Source organism: Sus scrofa, chromosome 11 (assembly GCF_054392235.1).
Source record: "Sus scrofa isolate SSC_HxYL_T2T_F1_AM1 chromosome 11, Sscrofa_HxYL_maternal_Yorkshire_Landrace_v2.0, whole genome shotgun sequence".
In the NCBI taxonomy this organism is placed as follows: domain Eukaryota; kingdom Metazoa; phylum Chordata; class Mammalia; order Artiodactyla; family Suidae; genus Sus; species Sus scrofa.
The window spans coordinates 81563264-81586100 of record NC_139393.1 but is presented as its reverse complement, the minus strand read 5'-3'; the positions used below and the strand labels follow the sequence as shown (position 1 = coordinate 81586100).

At 42.3% G+C, this 22837-nt stretch overlaps 1 long non-coding RNA gene across 11 annotated transcripts in view; it reads right to left on the bottom strand.

Moving 5' to 3' along the window:
- The window catches only part of LOC110255853 (uncharacterized), a 386752-nt gene that overhangs the window by 291130 nt on the left and 72785 nt on the right, over positions 1-22837 (bottom strand). For 2 of the 11 annotated variants that reach the window (XR_014819928.1, XR_014819918.1), the window contains one exon: positions 13306-13398. The exons of the other annotated variants lie outside the window; for them this stretch is intronic. This is a non-coding gene — a long non-coding RNA (uncharacterized LOC110255853). The remainder of the gene's footprint in view (positions 1-13305; positions 13399-22837) is intronic. 11 annotated transcript variants of the gene reach the window in all.

Here is a 22837-nt window from a genome sequence, read left to right as displayed (position 1 = left end):
TTAAAATGCATTTTAAAGAGTCAGTCGAGAGGAGATAATCAATTTTAGGTATAAATAAAAACAGATTCTTCTGGAGAAGAAGGTACATAGAAATGTGGCAGTCTTAAAACAGGACAGGAGAGTCTTTTTAGGGTTAAGATTTCAGGCATTGGGAGCAAAGGCTCCCTTTAGTCAGACATAATAGGGGGCGGTGCTTCTAGATGTGGTGCTTAAATTTTAAAGGGCATGAGAATCGCCTGGAGTGTTTTTGAAAAGACTGATTTCTGGGCAATACCCCACCCACAGTCTCAGGCTCATTGGTCTGAGGTCTGAGTCTGCAGAAGACACTGATGTGGCTGCTCCAAGAGAGAAACTTAACCACAAGGGGAACCACGCCCAGGGCCTACAGGAAGCCCGATGAAGCCATTCAGACTCCCCCCCACCCCCCAGCCTCCACAGTCCCAAGTCAGCCTTTCCACCTAAGCGGCATCTGGAGGAGGCAACCATGACCTGTGCCTTCTCCCTGACTTCCTAGTGACCCCCAGGGACCAGATCAGGGTTCCTTGACAATTCCAGCCTTACTATACACCTAATGCCAGTTTTCACCTAACATCTGCCTCCAGAAGTACCTGTCCAACTTCTTTCTGCCAAGTGTTGTGATCTAGGAGGAAGAGCAAGTGCTTCCTATAGGGTCAGCCCTGCTCTTGAACTGGAGCACCGTCTGTTACTAGTTTTACAAGCTCGAACATGTCAGGTCATCCCTCTGAAGCTCTGTTTCCTCAGGTGTAAAAATGCGGGCGTTAATAAAAATAATAGATACCTCTACAAGGTCACCTTGAATGTCAGTGAGACAAAGTAAGAGCCCCTTTGAAGCTGCAGAGGAGTACTCCAGAAATGTCACGGACTGTTATTACCGATTCCTGAAAATATTCCAAAAGAATCTTTGGGAACAAAGATAGAGAAGATTTAAAATGCATAGTCACATGGAAGGCACGTGAATCAAAACTAAAGTAAACCAATTCAGTAAATAAACAAATACCATACTGGTTATGTGAGTGCTTCCTGTTCGGATGGTAAAGAAAGGCAGAAACCTGAAAAGGCAGGAGGAGAAAGAGTACATAGAAAGAGGAAAGATGAGGGTCTGGTGACAAATTTGGCCAAAGTCACGACCTTGCCTAAAATTGTTACCCTTGGGTGGAGAAGGGACAAACGACAATGCATCCAGGAGCCACCAAGATCTTGGTGTGTTCTCTGAGATGCAACGAGTGCTTCCTGTACAGAAGTTTGGTTCCAGGGGGTGCATTTTAAAAGATTTTTTGGTTATTTAAATGTTCTTCTTTTAAAACCATATCTTCATTCTAATATAGTGCAATATTTACATGAGACAAATATTGTTTTTCATTTTAATGAAAATATCCATTCTGTTCTTAACACAACCTCATAGAATTAGAAATCACAGGAAACCATTTCTATTCCTGTCTCTTATCTCTTCTCATTCTATGAATTTTGTGTCTCAGATGTGTAATCTCGTTATTACAATATTTATCTCCAAGAGACATTAAGAGCCTTAGCCAATGTTTTTAGACTATCGGAAAGTCCCTACCGTAAGATTTAGTAGGAATGAAAATGACATTAATATATTACAAATAACCAAAACGCAGTAGCAAGAGATGATTGAATTCCAAATGTTTCCATTACTCTTTAAAAAAAAAAATGTTTTTAAGTCAATGAACTCCTGCTAGACACCTTCTTTTTTGAGAGATAATCTTTCCATTAGAATAATAATTTGCAAAGCAAAGCCTTTGTATTTCCTTGAGCTAGTTCTTCTTTTTAAATAGATAAAAGTTCTGTGAACAGGTTATTTAAGGGGCCATTTCTCGTTTGCAGAACTTGCAAAGCTAGGGCAACAGAGGAAGGGAAATTGTGTGCACATCACATGTGTGCGTTTGTGCCAAGAGGAGAGACCCCCCCGAGACTTCTTCACCATGCTGGCTCTGGGATCAGTTTAACCACTTGCTTTGAATGCATATGAGTCCTGACTGTGAAATTTGCAAATGCCTCTCCATAAAGGTTATGCACCCACTGCAAATGCAGCGTCTATTCAAAAAGATGGCCAGGTTGGTTGCTAGGAGATGGTGGGATTCTCACAGAGAAAAATCAGTCCTGACAAAAAAAATTTTTTTACATAAAGACCTTTTAAATATAAATACCTTTGACAGCAGCTATTATTATTCACTGAGTTGAATAAATGGCAGAAAAATGATGATATTATTCATATGCCATTATCCACTAAAGTGTTAAAATAGAAGAGTCTTATCCCCCCCTTCTTTGTTATCGTTAAAGAGAAAGGAGAAAGCTTTCTTCTCCCTTTTTTTTTTTTTTTTTTTGTTTCTTTCCATTGGATTTCTCTGCTTTCCTTTTTAGATTCCCAGTCTAAGAGAAACCTCTCAAAACCAGAGATAAAAGATGTGGACTACTGCATTTTCCTGCCAGACCAAAACACCTGTTTTTAAAGGCTGGCCGGCAGGGAGAAGAGGAAGCACCGGCGAGGCAGAGCACAACCGACTTCACCCAAAGGCAGGCTCAGAGAAAGCAGGGGCGAGGCTGTGCTCCTCGAAGGAAACCCTCTGGTCCAATTTCATTTCAATAATCCTGGCAATTTGCTTCCTACTGGGTTGACCGGAGGCACAGCTGCCCTTTATGTGGGTCTGTGCCTCCAGCTTTGGATCAAAATGACCCTAACAAATAAAACGTGGAGCAGGTAATAACTCAATGTTTATAAATTGTGTCACTTCCAAACGAAGCAGCCATCTTTTGTCACGGAGTGTGCCCTGCCCTGCTGCCCTCGAGGACCTGCGAATGTCCCTGCTGGACACACAGGAGGCAGCTGAGGCCACAGCGCCACACCTCCCTTCCACCAGAGGCACGAGACATGTTCCCCCAACGCTCAGAATAAGGGATTGGTGTTGACACACATTTCATCTCCATGCGAATGGCCACCCCCAATTCCAAGTCTATTATTTGTGTTGTGAGTGTGAATCCTGTACGAGAATTTTTTTTTTTTTTTTTTTGGTAGCATGGCTTAGAGTCAGACTGAGGCAAGTTTCCTTCTACAAATATTGACATGAGTCCCTCCGTTTACTTAGCATTTTCCTGTGAAAGCCTCAGTATGGTAATGTCCTTTCATCCCCTTTCACACATTTGTTCTGACTCTTGGCTCCAGGAAGTTCTTATTGTTCTAATCAATGCTCACTGGTCCAATGACATTTTTCCCCCTTTTCGTGACAGACATGGTATGTTTCCTCTCTTGAAGTTCTCATGAGAGTTTCTTGTACTGTGTTCCATATCCACCAAAAAAAAAAAAAAAGGATGGCATATATTTGCAGGTGCTACTTTCTCTGGTTCTTTTTTTGCTAGCCTTTTTTTGTCATAGCCTCCTCGCCAACCCCGTTACTAACTGGATAAAATGGTAACGTGTCAGATAAGAAAGCCCCGCCAAATTCCAACAGCTCGCTCTAAATTCTGGGTACATGGATCCACAGCTGCACTGCACCAGAATCCCTCTGTGAGGTGGCCTCAGAGGTTACAGTCTGCTTTTGCATGAGGGGGTTTACTTGAGTATCTATCTTTTAGGTGTTCCAGAAAACCTAAATTATGGAACATGTTCACAGGCAATTCCTTAGCTGTAAAATTTACTGGTCCCAGAGCAGTCTCTCTGCTTGCGATGATTAATTATTTCAGTTTCAAGAGCTGGTTAGTGTGCCTTTCTCGCTAGAACAGAACTCATTCATTGATTTCTACCTTGAGATAAGAAACACCAAAGGAAGCAACAGGAACCCCGAGGAGAAAGCCCGTGGACTGCGGGGGGATGGGTTCTGTGCTTTCCTGGCTGGAAGGGGCAGAATCGTATGCCCCTCCCTGATTTACCCCTCCTACTTGTTCTTGCACTTTTCCTAGTGGACCCAGGTACTTCTGGACCCGTGAGATAGGATGAGTTGAGGCAGAGGACCCCTGCTCTAAATGCTCAGTGGGAAAACAGTCTTCAAGTTCACAGCTCCCTTCGACCTCGCAAGGGGCGCCCGGCCGGGGCGGGGGAGGGGTGGCCTTACACATCCCAGCTTTCTCTGAGCTCCTTTTTCTCAAGAACATGTGCTCTGGTTTAGGAAGCTGCTTCGATCACAGAAAGCCCCTGGGGGTGAAGGTTTGGATCACTGAGGATTCTGGGCTTGTGGATGGAACCAGAGGCCCATCGGGTCCAGTGGGCTGCAAGCAATTCAGCCCAGGCCAGGACCGCACTAGGTCACATGGCAGCTGTGCCTGAGCTTGGCACCCAGCAGGGCTTCCAGGCTGAGGACGTGTGGCTCCAGCTGCCTGGGCAGGCTGAGTGCAGGGTGGAGTGATAGAGAGGTCAGGGACAGCTTTTAGGAAGGCTTGGCCAATGTCAGCAGCAGCCCCCAGCATTCCTCACTGTGTTCCCTCACCCTTACTCCCCTTCCCCTACTCCTACCCCACCCCCATCCACTGAGACCCCTTCCTCTCTGAATGGCAGACCCGCCGTATTGTCCTCCGGTGAAAAAGGTTCCAAGGCCCAGTGCAATCATTTCTCCATTTGGCTACATCCTTTTACAAGTTACACTCCAGGTATGATTTATTTCTGGTTCATTTCCTGTGACTCAGTTACACAGGATGCAAAATTATGATAATAATGCTTGTCTCCAGATAATGAATAAGGGGCTTGGATTTCTCATAGCGGGGATATTATATAAATGCAAAGTATCATTACAGCTAAAATCCATGACTAAAGAAATTAAATTTCCTGGAATGTTTTATATCTAACAAGAATGTTTGTAATCCTCCGTATTTACCGCTAAACGAGGTGGACTTCAAGAAAGGAGATATTTAAGGGGAAGGAATGAACTCAATGGGAAAAATTAACAAATGGGAAAATTGCAGCACTGCATTTGTTCTTTAGAGAGAAAAGGGGTTTGGTAAACATGCAACAGGAAACCCTGTTTGATTTCTTCAAGGAAAATTTAACCAGCAACAGACTCATGTAGACTCTTCAAAGGAGAAGTTTCTATACTTGTTTACCTTTTGATACGTGGCTGAAAAAGAACACCATGCCTCAGCTTAAAAGAAGCAAGATTATCACTAGTTGACCCGGATCTCCAACAAACTAAAACTTAACTGGACATACAGCAAATGAAGAGTTTTACCATTAAAAAAAGCCAGAAAAAAAAAAAAAAAAGAGAGAGATATTTGATGGGGAAGGGAAGGGAGTGAGATATCTTTAATAACGTCCCAAATTTAGTTCCTTCATTGTCTCATGGACACATGAGACAATCAAATTCAGGGTTTGTTTGGTTTTTTTAAATTTTGACATGCCAAACATATTTTAAGAACATAACCTATTGGCAATTTTCCACATCTTATTTCCATCTCCTTTTTTTTGCAAGGTATCAACCTTGGACCTCATGAAATCAGAACAATGAAAGAGCTGGTATTTCTGGAAATGTACTTTTATGAAATCATGCACACCGATTTAAAGGAGTTCCCTCTAAACAGGTAGTGACTGGTATAGCTTCGGGCCATCAACCCAGGAAGATGCCATCTACCCCTCTCCATCTTCATCAGAACAAAGTACACGTTCCTCCTTGAGCCTCCACCAGTGCAACTGCCAGAACCACGTTGTCCCAGCCCATTTCTGTGCTTCCAGAAAGACAAGGGGAGAGGCCAAGGCTGGGAGCAGAGCTGGGAGCTGTGGGCAGGGCTTACTCCAAAATATTTCTTATACGACTTCAGCTCTATTGCTTGCCATAAATACCTCTAGGCTCTCAAGCCTGGGACAGAGCCCTCCCACGTCTGCCTGATGGCTCTCCAGTTCCCGGCCATTTCCAATGGAGGTGATGCTCCCTGATCCCAGTGAAGTTCTGTTTGCACACTTGGGTACCAGACTCCACAGGTGAAGAGGTTACCTGGGCTGGGCCACACTGCGCCCACATCAACTCCACTGGCTTCACAATTTCCCAGAGCCTTGAGGTCAAGCAATTTCACCTCCCACAGGTGTGCTCATCACATGCTTCTGCCTCTGTTCTGCCACTAAAGTCCCTTTCCCAGGCAGATGTCAGCAGGATTTTCAGACACACCAGTTCGCTTCTCCCCTCAGAACTCCCATTGCATTTGACACATATGGACAGATCGGGAGCTTTCTAAGGAGCCCCAAGGACTGGGACCATCATGATGCACCTGCTCAAGGGCGGTAAAATCTCCATCTGTGCAACCATATAGAAATGAGATTGCAGCACTATTTGGCCAAAACATGGAAGCAACTAAATGTTCATCAATAGACGAATGGATAAAGAACATGTGGTACATGTATGCAACGGAATATTCTTGGGCCATAAAAAGAATGAAATGATGCCATTTGCAGCAACATGGATGGACTTAGAGACTGTCCTGTTTAAGTAAGTCAGACAGAGACAAATGTCATATAATATCATTTACGTGTGGAAATTTTAAAATGATGTAAATGAGCTTATTTACAAACAGAAACAGACTCACTGACTTTGAAAACAAACTGACGTTTCCCAAAGAGGAAGGGCGGTGGGGAGGAAAAGACTGGGAGATGGGATGGCATATGCACACTGTGACACCTGGAATGGATGGTCAGCAGGGACCTGCTGTATAACACAGAGAACCCTACCCAACGGTCTGCGGTAACCTACATAGGAATGGATATGTGTGCAGGCATAATTGAATCACTTTGCTGTACAGCAGACATTAACACGACATCATGAATCAACTCTACTTCAATAAAAACTTTAAAATATAAAAATTAGAATTAAAGAAATGAAATTTGCTCAGGATTTACTTTGGGGGAGAAGTAGAATGTGGAAACTGAAAAAAAAAGAGGTGAAGCAATACATTTTAGTATGGTCAATTTGAAGTCATATACATTTAATTATATTTTTAATTGTTCTATTATTATAAGGTTAACTTGAAGTCATATACATTTAATTATATTTTTAATTGTTCAATTATAAAATATTTCAAACCTGTAGAAAAGCACCCAAAAAATGTAACACACAAAAAATTGACCTACCATGGACATTAAATAAATGTTATCATTTTGCAATATTAGATTCAGATCTTTCAAAGAGATTAAATTAATTGTTATAAATTAAACAATGACCTTCTTCCTCTCTCCCTTACTCATCTCTCTCCCCAGAGGTCAATTCTAATCTGAAAACACATGTTGTTTCCATGCTTGGTTTTGTATCTCTCCTGTATAAGAATTCGTATACAGTCTATATATGTATACCGTTGCTTCTGTGTTTTAAAAATCACATGAGTGCTTTCACGCTGTTTCAGTCATTTTATAGCTTTCTTTCACAATTATGGTTTTCTGTTTCATCCATATAGTTATATATGGATGAACCTCTACATATGCTCCTATTCTATAATTAAATCCTCGTCCATTAACACTAAAACAGGGTGTTTAAGTTGGGTCCATATTTTACTGATGTATACGAGGTCATCATCATTCTTTACATCTTCTTGAACCTTTGTGTCAAAGTTTCTCTAGAAGCGATACCTAAAAGTGGAGTGCGGGCACCGTCCATTTTATTCCGTATCATCCAGCTTCTCTTTAAAGAGGCGAGACTGACTCATAATTCCACCAGGGATGTCTAAGTGCTCCTGTTTCCCCACATCTGCATTAGCCAGCAGGATAAATGCTGAAACTGATGTTTCATCTTGGATCTTACTAAAGGCCAGTTCCTCTGTTGATTGAGTCTTCTTTCATGTCCTTTTTATAGCCTTTGCCATTGTTTTCCTACCAAGTAAACTTTTTCTTATTGATTTGTAAGAGTCCTTTATATATTCTGGATAGGATCTTTGCTAGTAGGTTGCAAATATGTGCTCCCAGTCTGGTTATCCAATTAATAGTAAGAAAAAACAGTGCACTTAGGACAGAGTTATGATGTTTATATCAGATAACTTACAAAAATGTTGAGAAATCTTTCTTCCATGGATAAAGATTTTTCTTCCCCTCAGAGCAGAAGGCTGCATCTGTTTATCTGCGAAGTTATATTGTATATACTTCTGAATATTTTCAGAAGACGTGATGGTCTTTAATGTTCACATCTTGGCATCCTTTTACTGTTTATGAATGTTGCTGAAGTTGATTTATACAATAAAAAGCAGATTCCAAGACTGCTATGTCTGAGTTTGAAATATTATAAAATGCCAGAGGAATATTCTCCAGCAACTACTTATCTTAGAAATCATTTTATAAAACAAATCCTGCTCCTGGTGACCTAATTTTTTCTCTGCCCATAGTACCAAGGAGAGCTCCAGGAGAGGTAAATGCACATCTGTGTACATATGTGTATATTTGTTTATGTCTGGGGAGTATCTTTATGTTAATCTTACACTCCAATTGATGAATTAAACTTTGAGGAAACTATGTTTTTATGGCACCAGTGCAACATATGCAACATGGAAAAGTAATTTAGTTATGTCTTAATTCCTCACTCATTTCCACTAAAATAAATACAGAACAGATTCAGAAGACTGATGCTGAGGACAGGCAGTGAATCTGTGAGCTTATGGCTGGAAGCCTAAAATATTATGTTGAATTAACCTATTAACTCATTTGATATAATTCTCTCCAGATTTGAGTCGGTATTTATTCAACTGATTTATTGTCTGTTGTTATTTCTCCCAAATGGGATACTTTATGTCTCTTTAAAACAATGTTTTCCATGTTTTCTACCATTTTCATTTTTCAAGGTACTTTCTATCTTAATTCCTGAGTTATGGATCATGTACTCCCAATTATGAAACCTAGATTTACTGTGTGTCCACTTTAGAGGGTAAGTTTGTATGTATGTACGTATATACACATATACATGGCATTAAAATGGCCTTTCCAAAAGACTGTGCTTCCATTTTCAGAAGCATTGCAGCCCTTTAGACATTGCTATGAGTTTAAGGAGCTTTCTGACATGAAAATGGATTTCTCCACGTGGCTGGAAATTCTAGAACTAATCACAGGCCACTTAGCCATTTACCTTGAGTCTTAATTCATTCACCACAGGAGAAGAATGAGGTGGTCTTTGCTATTCAAACGGCAACATGGGGAACAGAGACTGGGCAGTGTTGGGTTGGGACCCAGCCTCTGTAACTTGGGATCTTAGTAGAGCTGCTTAGCATCTATAACCCACCTGTAAAATCGAGATTATCCATCTTCTGAGGTTGCTGTGGGGTTTGGTGTCCTGGCTCAGAGCAACATATAGTAAGGACTGAGTCAGTACCAGTTCCTTTCTACTCCAGCCATGTCTCCCTTCTAAGGAGACTTCTAAGAATATCCTCATTATCCTCCCCTGGGTTTCTCACAAGCTAAAAACCACACCAAAGTGAGAAAACCTTTTACTGATCACTTCATACCAACGCCACCTAAAGCCTTCTTAATTCTACTTCCTGGACATGGAGAAGATTCTCCACCAAAAACTGGGGCTTTATAACATTCTCAGGTGAATTTTGCCATCTGCATAGCCTCGCATGTGTTACCAATTCTGGAAACTGGCCTCTAAGTGCTAGTGGAAAGATCTCCCTGAAGAACGGTAGCACATCTCAGGAATCAGACCCTCCAACCGGCAACAAAGGGAAACATTTGCATAGAGCCCAGTGGTGTTCTATCGTCTCTCACAGGCTCCCTGTAGGGAGGTCAAGTAGGTCATTATCCCTTTCTTCTCAGTAGGAGGAGCCTGAGGTCTGAAAAGGCCCAGAGCGCAAAGCAATGGGCAGAGACAGGATTTGAGTCTTCTGACCACCTGAATTTTCTATTATATTGGGTCAAACTCTACGAAACTCCCAATGTACACATATTCTCTCCAACACTGCAGCTCAACTTGATTAATGAAGAAACAAAAGCAGGATAAAAAGAATAAGACAGAGAGAAATTAACTAGACAAAGACCAAGTTTAAAACAACAACAACAACAAACGACTAATCTGGTTAACTACACATTAGAATGAATTCACTGCTAAAGTTTAAGAAATGTATTTCTTTGACATTGATAACATTTTTATCTGTAAAATAAGAAAAACAGTCAAGTTTTATAGAGGTTTCTAAATACCAAAGTTGTTTTTTATTTTCTCCCACAAATACAATGCCTACTATTTCCGCTATCAGTTCCTTGTAATGGCGTTTGAAAATTAAATAATGCCCATCTCCTGGGCCAAAGCCCACCTGTTGATTTCACATTTCTGACTCCTCCATTGCCCCAAAGTTCAGTCACACAGGAAACAGAATTGATTTCAGGTCAGAAGCAAACATCTATTCATATCTCCCCCCACAAATGATATTGGCAAAAATAAATAATGAAGAACTTAACATTGTGTGGGGACCCCCCTGCCTGCATTAGGGCCTCACATAAAAACCACCAGTGAGTGTAAGCAAAGCAGGGCATCAGTATCAATGAGCATATTGAATATTTAATACGCTCAGTTTCTTTCTCTCTCTCTCTCTTTCTTTCCTTCTTTTTTGCTACACCTGTGGTATATGGAAGTTCCTGGGCCAGGATCAAACCTGGGCCACAACAGTGACCCAAGTGTCTGCAGTGACAATGCCAGATCTTTAACCCACTGCACCACAAGAGAATTCCTTGAGTTCTTTCATTTTTAAGTAAAAAATAAAATTAGATGTTCTCGGGAGTTCCTGTCTTGTCTCATCAGTTAAAAGACCTGTCCGGCATCCATGAGGATACAGGTTCAATCCCTGTCCTTGCTCAATGGGTTAAGGATCTGGTTTTGCCATGAGCTGTGGTGTAGGTCACAGATGAGGCTTGGATACTACGTTGCTGTGGCCCTGACGTAGGCTGGCAGCTATGGCTCTGATTGGACCCCTAGCCTGGGAACCTCCATATGCCGCAGGTGCAGTCCTAAAAAAGAGAAAAATACAAAAAAAATTAAAAATTTTTTAAAAATTTTAAAAATTAAAAATAAAATAAAATTAGGTGTTCTGATATTTTCCTCCTACACCCCAACCAGCTACCGGGTATCACGTAAGTGCCTACAAGGCCATGGATGCTGACATGGATGCAGTATGTCAACCATGGTTGGCTCAAGGGTCTGTGGTCCTTGGGGAAGAAAATTATGCTCTTACTGTTTACAGTCATGTGCTGGTGACACAGCAGAAGAGCAAGGGAGAAAATTCAATGCCGAAAGCTTTATTGGCTTTTTTCAAACAGAGCTCTTAGAACTGAATTTCTCAAAGGATACAAGGAAAAGTCAGAGTAGTCAAAAATCTCAGTCTATGACTTAACAAACACCTTAAAAATAATCTTGGGCATATTTCAGCAGGATCTTTTGAGTTTCCTATTGTCACCCCAAAACTTAAGCCATTTTTGTAAAGTGATGGTTAATTTTATAAAGCAAAATTAATTTAAATGCTGTGACACCTGAGCTTGCTTATAAATACATCAGAAAAAAAACCCCAACAATCTTAGACATGTCTTCTTTTTCATTTTTCATAAACCTTTCAAAGGATTGATATAATAGCCAGTGTTCATCATGTCTGTACCATATTATCACTAAGATGAATTCTTCATTTTAACTGTATTCTAATAAAAATTTGACATACACACATTTCACAGGGAACAAACTGAAGGATTTTTGCTAGAAAGTAAAGAGAAATTTTCAGTAATAAATACAGAGTACTTCTCCATTTTCAAACATAAATGGAGTAATGGAGAAAACTGGTGGTTATTTGACTTGAAATATTTAACCAATTCTTATTTTTGCCAACTAATGAACAACTTTTAAGAAGACTTAAGAATCTAACTGCTTTGATTCTCTTTATCATGGCTCCTAAGATCTCGAAGACATTTTGAAGTATCTGTTTCACCTCTCTAAAGATGGGTATAATTCATTGTCTTATAAACAGTTCTGTTTTTTTTTTAACTTCTATGTAATGCCCTTGACAAATGATATGGTCACAAATTATTGCAGTGACTAGCATCTTAGGACACTCTGCAGAACAGTTGCAAAGATATTTCAAGGTTAGAAAAGAATAATGCCTGACTCAGATTGATTTTCGGTTGATTCAAAATCTCAGTAGCATTTGGCCTTAAAGTTTACTGATTATTATTTTTTATTAGGTATAATTGACCTACAGTGTTGTGTCCATTTCTGATATACAGCATAGTGACCCAGTCACGCATGTACATATATATATGTATATATATATATACATTCTTTTTCTCATGCTATCTTCTATCATGTTCTATCCCAAGAGACTGGACACAGCTATCAGTGCCGTGCAGTAGGACCTCATTGCGTATCCATTCTAAACGCAACAGTTTGCACCTACTAATAACAAACTCCCCATTCATCCCATTCCCTCCCCCCCCCTTCTTGGCAACCACAAATCTGTTCGCTATATTCAAAGTTTACTGATTATTTAATTAGCTTCACACACACACACATACACACACACACAAAAACAAAACAAAACAAAAACAAAAACATCACTTTGCCATGTTTTTTGTTTTCTTACTGAAACACAGTATTTTAAAACAGTATAGTAAACACCAAAGATTTTAAAACACAGTTGCAAGAGCTATTTTCTTTCTTTCACCTATTTTTAATTTCAAGACGAATTTATACTTTGGACATCTGCATAATAGTATCTGCTGTGCAAAAAGAACAAACGGAGAGTATATGTGAGAGACTAAGTTCTATTTCAGGTCCTGTTACAAGTAACGAAAGAGGAGAAGAGAGGTAAAATTACAGAATAATCATGTGTTCCAAAAGAAATCCATCATCCAACTTTTTCTGCAGGATATCAGTTGATAGCATCAAAAGATAAAAGTCTCATTTGCCAATCACATCTCCTAAATAGGAAAACATTTTAAGTGCCAGGCAGAATCCAGTTTATAAAGGTTCAGATGTGCTCCAGACTATGCACTCAGGAAATCTAGGTTGCGTGTTCGTCTAAGGGAAATCTTAAAAGGAATAATTCCTGAAATGATCTTACACTGAGTTCTTCCAGACTGCTATTATACCCACGAGTCTCCTGGGGATCATGTTCCCATCCTTGACTGGCTACTTAGCGTTGGTCCCGCAGTTTTCTTTTCCTGACGTCTAAGCGGCCTTCATTGTTCAATGGCTTTCCTCTGCTTTCCAAATTTGAGTAGCCTTCCAGGATTTGTCCACCTCTAACCAAATAATAGACACCTACCTGATAACAAGACTATTAATCAGATGAAGACTAGCTCAAGAACATACAAATAGAAACGAAAAGACTGAAAGGAAACCTTACTGTTATCTTCAAACATCTGAAGGATGGCCGAGTGAGAGAGACATGATGTTTATGTTGTTGACTCCAGACAGCTTCACTAGGACCACGTGAGTTCTAGCTCGGAAGGAGGAATAAGACCAGCATTAACAGTTGTTCCCACACAGAATGGAAAGCACCAAGCTAAGACTGGCCATTGATCTGTTAGAAAAAATAATGCAGGACTATCTCAGCCGGGAAGAAGTTTCTTAACCTGGATAGCTGCAAGGGGCTCTTTCGCCCCCCAGAGCCTCTGACTGACCGGGTTGTCATCTTCCAGTCCCTCACCCTGCTTCCCGGCCACCAAACTCCACCTTCAATCTACCTTCATCTGATAACGGCTTATGCAGAGGTATATGTTGCTCCTATTGATCTACCACCAAATTGTCTCTGTTCCGGGCAGAGGTACCTCCAAACGACAGGATCATGACCAAGTTATTGAATGGCTCAGGTCTGCAATCCATCTGCCTCAAGGGCTGGTTGTGAAGAATAAATTAGATCATTTATGTAGGACATTCAGCACAAATCCTGGCATATCATAATTATTAAATAACGTTTGCTCTTTTAACCATCATTACTGCACCCCAACACTCAGATCACTGTCTCCAAAAGGCACGCATGCACTAATCAGAGCCAGGTTTGGTCGACTCACAGAAGCAGTTTCTCTCACTCTTAGGCATGCAGTTATTTCCAGCTGTTTTGAATTTACTTAGAGACTTTGGATAGACTAGAGGAATTGTAAGCGGTCCTCTTGTGAGAATCATACCTGTAAAAAGCAAAAGGCTACTAAACTCAGTATCAGTCCACACAGCAGTCTTCAAAGATACCAAGTGACCATTGAGCAAAGGGAACATCAGGTCTTCTATGACAAGAGTCCAGTGTCTGGCCAGGTTTAAATGAGAATCACATCAGAAAGTGGCATAAACACTGAGACGTCTCTCCCTTAAACATAAAAGGTACGACAAACCCACACTTAAGACATCCCACGAAATAACTGACCAGAGGACATCTGTTCTGTTTCTATCAACTCTCTGTATGTCCGAAATCATTTTAAAAGAAAAAGGGTAAAAATAATAAAATGTAAAGGATAAACCCAATAAATATAAAAGGGATCAATAAAGATATTTTCATAGGTACTAATTACTCCTATGTCCCCCCTTCATGAAAAACAAATATACACTAACGACGCTAAGATGGAAAAAAAAGTAACTTTTAAAAAATCAGTTGCTGTGATTGAATTGTGTCACCTAACCCCCACTGTGGCTATTTGGAGAGGGGCCTTCCAAGGGTAATAAAGGTTAAAGAAGGTTACAAGGGTGGGGCCCTGATCCAGTGGGATTAGTGTCCTCCTAAAAGACACCAGGGAGCTGGTGTCTCTCTCTCTCTGCTGCGGGAGGACAAGGGAGAGGCTGTAAGGCAGGAAGAGCTCTCTCACCAGAACCCCACCAAGATGGACCATGACCCTGAACCTCTGGTGTCCGGAACTGTGAGAAAATAACTTTCTGTAACTTCAGTATTTTGTTACAGCAGCCTGAGCAAATTAATAAATCAGTGTATTTGTTTTCTCTGACTCTTCCATCACCACATCTCTCTTTTAAGGCTCCTGTAAGCGGATGGGCCCACCTTGATAATCCAAGATAATCTCCCTATCTCAAAGACCAGATCTTTAGTCACTTCTGCCAAGTCCCTTTTGCCAAAAGGCAATGCATTCCCAGGTTCCAGGGATTGAGTTTGGCTATCTCTGGGTGCCATTATCTGGCTGCCACCATTAATCTCCACTGACATAAGAAAACTGACAAGGACTTGAACTCATAAGACCATCAGAAAGATGTAAAACCATCTCAACTAAATCAGTTTATCAGGAACCCATACATAACCTCCCTGACACATAGCCCAGAATAGCAAAGCTAGGACAGCCCTAATGATACGTATACTACATCCTGGCATATGAGGCTGGAGATGGAAAGAAAATACAAAACTCATTGTTTATTCCCATGCCACGTGGATGGACTGAGCTTCTAAGAGATGAGAGGAAGAGAGAAAACCGAGAAGTCAAGAAATATCTGTGGTTTTCCTTCTGAACAAGCTTTGCACATGGGAGATACCAGGCCCGTACTTCGCAGGTGTAGGCCAGAGATGACCATGAAGAGAAAATGACATGCTCACACACACAACTAAGAGACAGGCTTACAAACCAGTTTAAACCCACTTTCTCACCAAAATGACCAAGTCAGGCCCCCCAAAAAAGGAAAAGGAATCTAGATGCGCAGCGTAACGCGAAATACAAATGATCCATGGTTTCCCAGAAGAAACCAACTAGAAAGCATTAGGGAGGAAAAACTGCCTTCCAGAGTAACTTAAAACTCGAAAAAACTAATAAAGTATTTAAAAGGATAAAAATTACTTTAAAAGGGACGGGGGAGTTCCCACTGTGGCTCAGTGGAAACGAACCCGACTAGGAACCATGAGGTTGCGGGTTTGATCCCTGGCCTCGCTCAATGGATCAAGGATCTGGCGTTGCCATGAGCTGTGGTGTGGGTCACAGACTCGGCTCTGATTTGGTGTTGCTGTGGCTGTGGTGTAGGCTGGTGGCTGCGGCTCCGATTCAACCCCTAGCCTGGGAACTTCCATATGCCATGGGTGTGGCCCTAAAAAGAAAAATTAAAGTAAAAGGGACATGGAAGCAGTCCTTCATGTCTATATATGGAGTGATGGACAACCTGCTTGCGTAGGAATGTTCTAGTTTCAGCCTCAAGGAAGGGCAGAAGCTATAGAGTGGACAGAGGAAGCTGTTAAAAGGGGGAAAAACAGTTTAGTATCTTAGCCTCTCTTATTTGGGGGGCCTATTTAATTTTTTATTAATATTAGTCTCCACTTGTTACATGTCAAGCGCTTTGTCCAAAGCATATATAATTGTTTCCTTGAAGACAACCAGAGAAAAAGTAGCCTGCTCACTCTTTTTGTATGTGAAGTTTTCCTGTATCAATCTCAGCTCTCATATGAGTTTAAACCTCAAAAAAAAAAAAAGGAATAATTTTTACATAGCCCCGTGCTGCCTAATTCAATTCCTATCATTTTGATTTACGGATGCTGGAATCCTAATATTCTAAATTATTTGGTAAGAAACAACTCCTAATGGATAGGAATTATTTTCTGTTTTATAAGAAGGTCTACCCTCCTGTTCCATGTTCAACCAGCCTAAGTATATGGGAAAGTATATACGAAAGGGCAAGTGGACTGACTTGATTTGTCTTCATCTTTTCATTTTCTACAATGCTCTTCATATGGGCTTTATTATCACGAAATCTGTTTTACATTATTAAAACCAGCAGGGTAAAGACACTGGCAATCATAGAATACTTATAGTTTATTTTACATTACGGTTTAAAATACCATCTTAACCCTTTATCTCTAACATCCTGAAAGAACTGAGAGATTTTCTGTAATATTAAAATTCTAAGTACCGTTACTGTATATTTTAGATTTCTCCTTCTTAGATAAATATGTCTGAAATGATCATTTCTAAGATGAAATAGCAAATCTTTCATGTTTAAAGATTTATGATTTCATGTTTAGAAATTAAACGTTTAGAGATTTTAATGAAAATTTCTAGATGGTGTAGTATCTGAGTAAAAGTGTTTAATAAGAAAAACATGAAGAGGTTACAGAGTTACAAAGGTCTTTACCTAACACAGCTCTTTGAACATTTGAAGTATCTCTCTCACTGGGTAGTGACAGTCATAGAGACAAATTGTGGCATACCTGCTGCAAATATTTTTATTTTGATGATTTTTTTTTCTTTATAGGGCTGATCCTGCAGGGTATGGAAGTTTCTGGGCCGGGGTCAAATCAGAACTGTCGCTGCTGGCCTATGCCACAGCCACAGCAAACTGAGCTGCATCTGCGATCTACACCGCAGCTTGCAGCAACACTGGATCCTTAACCGAGTGAGGCCAGGGATTGAACCCACATCCTCACAGAGACAATGTCAGGTCCTGAGTCACACCAGGAACTTCCTGATGATTTATTAAACCTGCTCACTACTTCATTGAGTCTGGAACAAGAACCCACAGGGCACCAAGCATATGGGCAGGGAAACCATCAAAGCCTGTGGAGCCCTGAAAAGCAAGATGTGGGAATGAGAGCAGCGGCAGGAGTCAAGGGCAAGATGGAACGAGGGAGGTGAAAAGGGAGGTGGAGACAGGAAAGCCTGACTCAACCTCGGCTGAGTGTAGCCAGCTGCCTCATCCTGTACCCATTTCCCTGACTGGGGGGGAGCTATTTAAGCCCTTCATGTGGAGTTCCTGTCGTGGCGCAGCGGAAATGAATTGGACTAGGAACCATGAGGTTTCAGGTTCAATCCCTGGCCTCTCTCAGTGGGTTAAGGATCTGGCGTGGCCATGAGCCGTGGTGTAGGTTGCAGACGAGGCTCGGATCTGGCGTTGCTGTGGCTCTGGTGTAGGCCAGCAGCTGTAGCTCCGATTAGACCCCTAGCCTGGGAACCTCCGTATGCTGCAGGTGCGGCCCTAAAAGGCAAAAGACAAAAAAGTGAAATAAAATAAACCCTTCATGCCCTCTACCAAGAGCATAAAAGCGAGACCGAGGCTTGCAGGGGGTAAGGATAGAGTCCAGAGACGCTTTTGTGTTTCTGCAAAGAGAGTCAAGAGGAGAAGCGTCCCAGCCGAGGACAAGTGGCTGCCTCCTCCCAAGGGATTCCATCCCCTACCTGCCTTATTCAGGACCAGAGTGACCTGTCCCAGCAAAGCCGGGTCCAGCTCTCCTGGGCGTGGAGGTGGAGGACTCCACCTGCCACCTGCTGACTTCCCTGGGGGGGCTTCCAGTGGCGGGGGGAGCATCCAGTGGGGAAGTGGGGGCTGGGAGAGGAAATGACATTCAGGAGAAACGCAGTGGACATGTTGGCGAGCCCTTGTTCCAGCAAAGTTTGGGGTCAGGTCAAGCAGTCCGGGCATATTTTGGAAGGGAGGATGGGCGCTTCTCACAGAGCGCACTCACACTAATGCCAGAGAGGTAGGCCCACCCGCAAAAGCATCCCGAAGGGCCGGTCAAGAAAGGTAGAAACGGCTAAAGCACCCACGTCATCATCCGATTCAGAAGGAAAACAAATCAGCACGGTCTGAGGTCAACTCTAAGAAAATGTGGCCTCGGGACCCAGAACGTTACTGACCGACTGATAGGACTCAGCAGATAGCAGTGCAAGTAACGTGTGAGAAACCATGAGCGCAGTTAGAGGCAAGCGACCCCTCAGACGAATAAGGAAAGGAAAGGCCCTTAAGAAGTTTGCAATCCTGTATACGTTAGACAATAATACCAGCTAAAATACAAACCTCTGCATTTTGAAGAATAGTAAGAACTGCAAGAATACAATCAGCACAAACAACTAGATCATATGACACAAATATATGAACTTAAATAAATATATTATCCATAAAAGACACCTAAGTACGTTACAAATACACCTGAAACTAATACCACATGGTAAATCAACAATACTCCAATACAATTTTTAAGAAACAAGATAACAAATATACAAATCTGGGAGATCCTGTTGTGGCTTATAGGGCTAAGAACCCAACAGTGTCGGTGAGGAAGTGGGTTCAATCTCCCACCTCGCTCAGTGGGTTAAAGACCCAGTGTTGCCAGGAGCTGTGGTGTAGGCTGCAGGTGCAGCTCAGATCCCAAGTGGCTGTGGCTGTGGCATAGGCAGGCAGCGGCAGCTCCCATTCCATCCCTAGCCTGGGACTCTCCATATGCCGTGGGTGCGGCTGTAAAAGGAAAAAAGTATACAAATCTGCATAAATATATTATGCAGCCACAGTACATACATCTCATATCCAAACCCTCCTGAGTGCCCTGACCTGTCCCCTCCACTAAGGTTTTCAAAACACACAAAATTCAACGCAAAAAACTCAGCCTTCCTTCCGTTCATCCTTCCTCCACTCTGTGCTATGTGGCCCTCGCCTCCTGCCTCCTGCCACGAGCCTCCTTCTTTCTCTGGGCTCCCCACTCTAAGAAGCAGCCAAATGATGTTTCCTCACAAAATCCAGAGTTCCACCAGGAACCTGAGAGGGTTTTTTTCCCCAGTTATGTAAATAATCTAAACCATTCTCCTTTTCTTTTTCCTTGAGTATCTGTGGGGTGGGTTTTAGTTTGCTGTTCATTTTCTAGAATCATAAGAAAAAAAATTTCCTTGAAAGTGCCTTCCTTTACCTTATGCTAAACTAGTCAGATCAACTACGCTGCAAACCTGGAGCGAAGCTCCTTAGAGAAATAACGTTGTTCCCCTTTAGCTGTTATGCAGCTACTGGTGTTAAAACCCTGTAGGAGTGGCTTCCTTCTTCCCAAACATTAAACCCCGGCGGAAGAGAGGGAGGGAGGGGGTTGAAAGGAGAAGCAGATGTCTCGTCAGGACCCCTCTACTTCGCAGACGGTACCTCTCGGACCCTCTCCCTAAGAATGACTCAGTTTCCAGAATAGCTCCTCAATCCCTCAACCCAGAAACTGATTCCACAGGCAGGGGCCCCAGGACAGCCGCTGACCCCTCCCCAGGCCTCCGTCTGTCACACCGTCCTCTTAATGGCCTTTTCATTGGATTCCTGGGGGCTTCGGCTGATCGTAAAATGAACTCACAAGTATTAAGCCTTACCTCTTCTGAATATAAGTCATTGCGAACACTTTTGGCCTTGGTCTTTGAGCCCAAGTAGCATAATTTTTTTTTAAATCCTCTCATTGATGGATTCCCTTCTAATTATTATTCCCAGGGTATCAAAAAAAAAATCAACCAAGATTGAGCCACCTCTCACCTTGTCTCTTTATTTTTCCTTTTTGTTCAACAAGAATCTCTCGGCTCTTTCTCACATTAGGCCATTATTCGTGTTCACCGCAAGGCTGTATTCCCATCTGTATGGACACAATACAGCATTGTCCGAGGGTTACCTACATCAGCCTGCTCCGGGGGGGGGGGGGGGAAGGAGCTTTGGCCACACACAAGAACTAAATCTGTTCAGATTGCCCACTTGAATCAATTGGTTAAGTGTAGTGCAATGAGTGACAATACATTTTTTTTTTTTAAATTCTCACTGGGGACAGAACGATGTTTAATTAGGCATTTAAAAGCGACTGTTAACTTATACAGACCTCATCACAAATGGTTTTTCAACCAGCTCAGTGATCTGAAACACCAATTAGTTTCAATTCACACTTATTATCTGCCCCTCATTAAAAACATTTCGTTCAGAGTCTAAATTCTTTCCTATTCAAGAAAGTGTTGTTTTACCATGAATAAGAGGAACATATATGTTTTGTCCTTTTAAAAAGGCATCCTGCAAAATATCTTCCAATGTGTTTCTTTTTAACTCTATAAGCATACAAGGCTGCTTCTGAAGATGCCCTTTGTTGAGACTGATGGTCTTGCTGTGACGTCTTCATTATCCCAGAGGCCTTCCTGGAGGACGCCAGCAATTCTGCTCCTGCTGCTGCTGCTCCCACGGGCAGGGCAGCTGCCTCTGTCACAGACCTACAGGACTCCAGGCCGTGCCACCGTGACCTCTTTGTAATGCATGGCCTCTCTCAATGCCCATCTCTCAGACGGAATGGATGGCTCCACAGCTAGCCCCTCGCACAGGCTCCCAGGTTCCCGGCCCACAGAACTGAGTGTTTTCCACTTGCTGAAAAGTCCAGCTTAACTGCATCAGAAAGGATGCAGAAGAGGGGGAGGGAAGTGTATTAGGTCCTTCCAGAGAAACAGAATCACTCAGAGGTCGAGTGACAGATAATAGAGATACAGATAGATAAGACAGATGATAGATAAGATAGATTATAGATGGATAGATAAGATAGATGATAGACAGATAGACTTATTTTTTACGTATTTTTTTCTTTTGTTAATACATTTTTAGGGGAGTTCCCGTCGTGGCTCAGTGGTTAACAAATCAGACTAGGAACCATGAGGTTTCAGGTTCAATCCCTGGCCTCTCTCAGTGGGTTAAGGATCCAGCGTTGCCGTGAGCTGTGGTGTAGGTTGCGGATGAGGCTCGGATCTGGCGTGGCTGTGGCTATGGTGTAGGCCAGCAGCTATAGCTCCAATTCAACCCCTAGCCTGGAACCTCCATATGCCATGGGTGTGGCCCTAGAAAAGACAAAAAGATAAAAAAATAAATAAAATAAAATAGAAGTGATACTTTCAAAAAAACTTTTTTTTAGGGCCGCACCTGCGGCATATGGAAGTTCCCAGGCTAGGGGTCAAATCAGGTCTGCATCTGCTGGCCCACACCACAGCCACAGCAATGTGGGATCCAAGCCACATCTGCAACCTACACTGCAGCTTGAGGCAATGCCAGATCCTTAACCCACTGAGCAAGGCCAGGGGTAAAACCCACATCCTCAGAGAGACGTTGGGTCCTTAACAGAATGAGCCACAATGGGAACTTGAGACAGACTGACTTTAATGAACTGGTCACATGATTGCAGGGGCTGCCTAGTCCAAAATCCATAGATCGGGACAGCAGGCTAGAAATTCAGGGAGGAGTTAACGCTGCAGTCTTTCTTGAGTCTGAAGTCCTCAAAACAGCAGGATGAACACTTAGGCAGCTCTATGTTGCCGTCTTAAGGAGAACTCTTTCTTCTTTGGGAAACTGCAATCTTTTCTCTTAAGGCCTCAACTTCACTGTGGAGGGTTATCAGCTTTACTCCAAGTCTGCTGAGTTAAGGGTCAATCGAAAAAATACCTTCACTGCCATGTCTAGACTGGTGTTTAATCAAACTGGGCACCAGGGCCAAGCTGACATGTACAATCAACCACGGCAGGAGGAGGCTGCGGACTAGAATGTACCGGACAGCTCTGCCATTCAAATGGCTCCAAGACCTGGGTTCTCAGTGTCCTCATCTATAAGGCACCTCCCCAAATGAAATAAAGGGACTATGCCTGCTCCAGGACCGCCTGGAAGAGGAGGTGCACTTGGTTCATCGAGTTGGATTTTCTCTTACTGATTTGCCACCCACTGCCTCTAAAGGGCCATCCAAATTTAAATTCAGAAAATTACCGAACTAGTCATATTCCATTGTAGTCCAACAAGTCCTGTCAAGCAGGGGCGTTCTGCTAGATTTCAGTCGATTCTGTCCTGGGGGAGCTACAGTCTGGAGGGTCTGTGTGGAAACGCACTGAACTCGTTTCGTTAACTCCGACCACTCAAAATCCCAGCACGACGGCTTTGTACCGGGAAGGTAACCTACGAACGTCCAAGGGAAGTGTGGCTGTGTCCGTGAAGGATACTACAGAGCAGACGCTAGGTGCCCTAATTGGGTGACACCGAATCCGTCACTTGACCTCTCTTGACCTCAATTTCCTTTCTAGAAGATAGGAAATTTGGACAAAATGACTTTAACATTCCTTCCAATTTCCAATTGGAATCTATTAGGATTCCTGTTTTCTTCCGGAACGGTTTATATTCGTTAAGGAGTATTTGATGTTGGTTAAGTCAAATGTATTAAGCTTTTAAGT